The sequence below is a fragment of the Centroberyx affinis genome, unplaced genomic scaffold (assembly GCF_046629955.1).
Source record: "Centroberyx affinis isolate AG114_WGS23_722 - 3 ecotype Tasmania unplaced genomic scaffold, CSIRO-AGI_Caff_v1 ptg001437l_1, whole genome shotgun sequence".
NCBI classification, from domain to species: Eukaryota; Metazoa; Chordata; class Actinopteri; order Beryciformes; family Berycidae; genus Centroberyx; species Centroberyx affinis.
Genome location: NW_027279911.1, coordinates 245,986 through 252,805, shown reverse-complemented (window position 1 = coordinate 252,805; position 6,820 = coordinate 245,986). Strand labels below are relative to the sequence as shown.

The following is a 6,820-nucleotide window of genomic DNA, read 5'->3' as shown; positions in this document are numbered from 1 at the left end:
CGTTAGCTAGCGTAGCTAGCATTAGCAACATGGCTAACGTTGCTAACACTAGCAGCCAGAAAAAGGCATAGTTAGATGTTTGATTCTTTTGTTCCAGAAACAAACATAGATGTTTGTTTCTGGCTGGTCCTGGCTTCCATGTACCTTCATTTCTGGCTGCTAGCGGTAGCATTAGCAACATGGCTAACGCCATTAGCAACATGGCTCACGCTACCGCCAGCAGCCTGGCTACTGTCCAAAGCAAGAAACAACCGTAAGAATTCCAATTTGAACTAGAAACCCCGATCTCAGTGCTATTATAAAGGCAGAGTAAAACATCCGGTAGTATTAATAAGTAGGCAGGTTGTGTGTTTTCCCTGGTAGCTACCGGGGAAAACCTATTCTTCTTTTGGTTGCGCAATGGATGATGCACTTCCTTTGTGCCGTAAATCGAGCCTTCATTATCCTGGGAGATCGTACCCGGTGGCAGACAGAATTGCATAGTGAAAGCGAGGCTTATAGAGAACCAATCTAAACGCCGATGGTGTCATTATTCTTTAGCCATTACACTGTGCAATCAACATTTACTTCATAATGATAAAGCAAAAAAGTTGTCTATAGGGTCTTTAAATTGATGCATCTTGTATTTTCTGTAAATCCATGTGAGTATACTGTAGGCTATACACTGTACAGTAAAACTTTTACTTTTCTATTTGCAAATTGCCTCAAATGCCTCAAGCTCAAGCAAATATGAGGCAAAAAGAAAACGCAAATGGTTGCCGGAGTGGAAGAAAACTTTCCGATTTGCTGAATTTGATGCAGAGACGGGCATGATGTTCTGCAAAAGCTTTTCCCAGTCTTGCACAAGGGAACAACCTTTTCGTTGGTGTGGACGGTGGCAAAATTGACATTGTTTCACTGGAGCATGCCCACAGCCAAGGCATCCTTGCCATACTTGTTGGTTTGAGGAATGTGGGCCTGACGGCTGTGATGGTGCATCTGTGATGATGGGAGTTCACAATGGAGTGGCAGCCAAGCTCAAACAACTGTGTCCCTCACTTGTACCAATCTGATGTGTGGCTCACAGACTGGAGCTGTCAGTGCTTGACAGCATCAAATCAGTGCCTCTGCTGGCTGAATTGAAGGAGACACTGAATGGTGTTTACAAGCACTATTCCCACTCTGCAAATGCTTCCCGTGAGCTCCATGCACTGGGAAAAGCCATGGGCATAGATGTGGTCAAACCAGGCAACACTGATGGGACAAGATGGCTTCCACATATGTCCAGGGCCCTTGAAGTATTGTTGAAGAACTTCAAAGTTACCCTGGTTCACTTTGAGAACCATGCTAGTGATCCAAATGACAGGGAGGCCAGTGCAGTAATGAAAGGGAGAGCACGTTCCATTCATCGGCCCCTGACACAGCACAAGATGGTGATGTTCATTCACTTGGTGTTGGACATTCTTCAGGAGCTGAAGCAGTTCAGCCTGCTGTTTCAGAGGGATGGACTGACCTTGCAGATGGTCTCTGATGGACTACAAACAACAACACTGTCACTTGTAGCCATGCAGGTCAGTAACATTTATTTTGTTTAATTGTTGAACATTATTATTTTCTATGTGAATTGCTAAAACTGGTATTTATATAAGTCCTAAATATGAAAAACTGTAAAGATATTTTGTAACTTGTGATTATATTATTGAAAAACTGTACAAGTATATTGTGCTGTGATTATATAATAAGAAATATTTGGGTAAAACTTTTCTTTCTTTCCTTTTATTACAAACCTAGACAGACCCAGGCCCAAGGCTCCAGAAGGTACTGGATGAGGTTGGACCTGGAAACATCTGGCAGAATGTCCAGCTCAACAGGAGTGAAACGGATAATTCCACCTTCAACTCACTAAAGCTCCGCCTCATCAACGACCTGTGTAGGTTTCTGTCAGCACGCTTTGGGAATCTGGAGATGGGAATTCTGTCTCGCTGGCCAGAAGACACAGCTGAACTGGCAACAATTGGCAATGCGGAGCTCATCCAATTCATGGAGCATTTCCAATCCATCCTTGCAGCATGTGGGGACTTTACTACTGTAGCGGCAGCTAAGAGAGAGTGGCTTGACCTGAAAGTCCTCGTTCAGCGTCACTACAGGCACCTTGAACCCCAGGTGCTGTGGCAGCGGCTACTTCAGGGTGCTGTTGGAAGGGAAGACCAGTTTGAGCACATGAAGGTCATAATGGAGATCATGCAAGTGTTCCCCATGAATTCATCTTGCTGCGAGCGTGGATTCTCCAGCATGAAGAGAATTAAGTCAGACTGGAGATCTTGCTTGTCAAACAAGATGCTTAGCTTCCTCCGGCACATCTCAGTTCATGGCCCTCCTGCACAGCAATTCAATGGAGAGAAAGCAGTCACCAAGTGGTGGAGTAGTGGCTGCAGGACCAGAAGACCCCAGTTCCAAGACTAATTAGGCCTGGACCCACTCCGTTGCTGGCTCGGCAGCAGCTTGACAAGCTCCATTAAAATGTTTTATCAGGATATATTATATGTATTATACTTACCAAAGTTAAAAGTTTTCTGTGGTGTGACTGATTTACCTCTAGTCTCTAATCTAATCTTTGCAGATGAATTTAAACAAAAAGGTTGATGATTGATCATCTAATCATTTGTATGATGTTTTATTTATGCTAAAGGTCACTTTGAATCATTTTAACTAATGATAATGTAGAAAAATAAAGATTTTAAATTCGGGTCGGCCCACATTCATTTCGGGACGGCTTAGATTGTATTTCGGGACGGTTCCGGGAGGATGGTGAAAGAAATTAGTTAAGAGCCCTGCCTTACACGGATGACCCAACTCTAGAAATCTCATTCTACATGATCTAGGTGACTTCATCTTCATCAAATATGCAATCAGTGGCCAGAAACTTAAGAGTGATTTTTGACAGTGACCTGAGTTTTGAGGAGCAGGTAAAGACAGCCGTGCAGTCCTGTTCCTTCAACTGAGAAATATATCAAAAATCAAGTCATTTTTATCTCTGATTGAGAGAAGGTAATTGAATTATTTTATTTCATTTAATCTAGATTACTGCAACTCTGTCTATACCTGTCTCAGTCAGAAATCATTCTCACATCTCCAGTTTGTTCAAAATGCTGCAGCTAGGATTTTAACAGGAACCAAACGTAGAGACAATATTACCCCAATCTGAGCACATTTGTACTGGTTACCAGTTTGATTTCAATTGATTTAAAGCATTTAAATTTAAAGCACGGCAATGTCTAGCCCCTAGCTATATTGCTGACCTTTTAACTCCTTTTCAGCCGGAGCGCATCTTTCGATCCTCAAGCAAGGCCCTTTTGTCTGTTCCACAGTCTAGGCTCAAGACTAGACTGTGTCTCTATTAGACCTCCTAGACTTTGGTAGGGAGGTAGGTAGGTAGGTAGGTAGATAGATAGATAGAAAGATAGATAGATAGATAGAATTTTATTTATGTGTGTGTCACTCCTCAATGTACAGGTCAAACAGAGCAACAAACACAGTACCCCAATAAAAAAGAAGGTTGAGGACCACTCATTTAGAGTTGCTAAAAATGTTAAAAATGCTAAAATTACTAGAATATATATATATATATGTTTATTTACATATGTATTCTAGTAATTTATATATATAGATATTTATATACATATATACATATACATACATACACACACACACAAAAAAATAGAGGTCATATTACACACACACACACACCAACACAAAGAAGAGGGGTCATATTATAAAACAATCTTAGTATTGCATTATAAAATTTAGACACTCAGGAATGAACGTCTTCTGTTAAGGATGTTCTGTTGGAATGTCCTGCCTTGGAAGTTAGGCTAGCTAACCCAGTTTCATCTTCTAAATCACACTTTTTAAGACTGGCTTTTATGGGAATTTCTCCTTATACTTGTACCTCCATTTTACTTTTGGCTGGACCGCAACAGCGGGCCAGCCTTACAAACGCGAATGTCTGTCACTCACTGACTGACTGACTGAGTGACTGACTGACTGACTGAGTGACTGAGTGATCAAGTTACACCATTGGTCGGCCGTGGCACATGGCACACTCATACACGGTCCAGCCATATACTAGGTTCTCACCTAGTTTTGTTCACTTTGTAATTGTGTTTCTTGTTTTAACTTATTACTGTCTCTTTAGGGGGCAACCTGTCTGGAGATTCATGTCCATACAAGATATTAAATATTATTAAAGATATTATTAAAAATTTCAAAGAATTTGCATCACAATGTAAAATTACATAATCTTTGATGTCAGAAAGTTTTTGCAAGCATGTCTAATTTTTGACAGTTTAAGACCATACATGATTGGACTTAGAAGAGGTTGACAAATCAAGAGGTACACAGATGACATAACACGCAGTGGATATGGAAGAAACATTGTGCCATATCTGTGAGTTATTAACCCATAAAAACAGCCAAAAGCAAAGTTAATGAGAGAAACAAGATGTGGAGTGCAGGTACTGAAAGCCTTCCGTCTGGTCTCTTGGAAGATTTTAAACATACAGCCAGAATCTTTATATATGTGTATGAAATAAAACTTGTAGGGATAACAACGGCAAAAACAAGACCAAAAAGCAGATCATGAATCTCTGACACTATTGTGTCTAATGAACAAGAAAGTTTCACTACAAGATGGTTCCCACAAGCAACGTTGTTGATAATATTTCCACAAAGCTTTAAACGAGCAGTGAAAGACAACAAAACTCCAACTTCCATAAAACAAAGGATCCAGATAGCTACAATGGCTTTTTGTACTATTCGTTTGGTTATGATCACATTGTAATGTAAAGGCTTACAGATACACACATATCTGTCATATGCCATGCTTGTTAAATTTGCATATTCAACACCTATATATGCATGAATAGAAAAGATTTGTATAAAACAGTAAAAGACAGAAATTTCATGTGTCTCTGACAATAATTGTGTCATTAAGCAGGGCAACAAAGTTGTGCTACCAAATATTTCATTAGCAAACAAACTACAGAGAAATAGATACATGGGCTCATGCAGATTTCTGTCCACATATATAATGACAATGAGAACTACGTTTGCAAAAATTACTAAGGTGTATAATATCATTGCCAGGGTGAAAAACAGGTACTTTAACTTTCCTATGTTACCATACATAACCAACACAAATGACACAATCTGTGTTGAGTTTCCCATGTCAGCAGTAATAACATACAAGCTTAGGCAGACTGAACCTGCAACTACAACTTATGAAAAGTAATGCACCAAGAAAATAGAGATGTAATCTAACATGGGAGGAATTCATTCATATAAATTTAGTAGTGGTTATTTTGCCATCGATTATTTTGTACAGGAAATATAACTGGTTCTTTCCTTTGCTCTTTTACTATCAATCAAGATTATTTTAAATGGTGGTTATTCTATATGCAAATGTCTTAAGAGTTCACACAAAACATCAACAATTAAAGAAAGTAACAGATAAAAACCATGTATGGGATCTAAGCACTGAGAGTCATGCTGGAGATATCTTGTACTTGTCAGTCATAAGATTATCAGGTCATTAAAATAAACAGCCAGCCTTCAGCGCTAACACACATCAGTCATATGCCCTTTTCCTAAGATAATCACCAAACGTGATGAGAAAGATCTCAGAGATGGCAGAGTGAGTAAGGCCTCCAGACTGTTGTAACCCCCCCACCCCCCACCCGTACTGAGACAGACAGAACCAGCTGCTGAACTTTTATAGCGTGCCATACACACAACAAGTAGAATGTGATGAAGCCATCTATCAAAGGATTATAGTTATCAAAGGAAAAAAACTAATTTATTCAGACAATTCTTGGCCAGACTATCTCACACTGCTAAAACTAATTCGTCAAACATTTTTAAATTTACACACATACACAGTACACATTCGTAGAATGCACATTTACATGTGCATTGTATGAAAGAAAATTAAAGTTCGCAACAGAATTTTAAGTTTGTGAATGGAGAGCAAACAGGTTAAAGGATTAGGCCTGTTGTCAACAACAACCTGGGGCCCCCTGATCACTGGTGCCTAACTTTAGATTAAAGTGAGGGGACAGAATCTAAATTCAGACAGACATTCTGTGTCCTTTATGCTTTATGCTCACATAAGCTAAGCTACTAGCCTTTAGCATAGCTCTAATTCACTGAACAATAGTGTCGCTAACATCCGCCTTATCCTAGCCTAAGCTAACTGCCTTAGCCTAATGCTAGCTGCATGTGCTTTAACAGACTGCCTTGCTAACCCACTCATTATAATAATAATAATAAACTTTATTTATAATGCACTTTTCTTAACAATGTTACAAAGTGCTTTACAGAAGAAAATAAAACCAGACAAGGAAGATAAAATGAGAATAAGGCTTTGGCCTTATTCTCATTTTGAGCACCAAGGAAGTAAGAACAATAAAATGAAATAAGATCAAATAAATAGAAGCAGTAGAATAGTATAAAATAAAAACAAAAACATATATCAAACATTTCCAAAGGCTTTCACAAAAAGAAAAGTTTTAAGAAGAGATTTAAAAGAAGCTAGAGAGTTTGTGTGTCTGAGTTCAGTAGGCAGAGAGTCCCATAGAGTGGGGGCTCTGATAGCAAAAGCCCGATCACCCTTTGTCACAAACTGTGACCTGGGAATAACCAGCAGGGCTCCATCCGCGGATCTTAATGGTCGAGAGGGTATATACCAAGTCAATAAATCAGAAATGTATTTCGGAGCAAGGCCATTTAAGGCCTTAAAAGTAAGCAATAAGATTTTAAAATCAATTCGAAAACTAACAGGGAG

At 39.3% G+C, this 6,820-nt stretch overlaps 1 pseudogene; it reads right to left on the bottom strand.

The window, feature by feature from the left end:
- Window positions 1-894: 894 nt before the first annotated feature.
- On the bottom strand, window positions 895-5,118 carry LOC139650100 (olfactory receptor 10A6-like; annotated as a pseudogene).
- Between the last annotated feature and the right edge of the window lie 1,702 nt (window positions 5,119-6,820).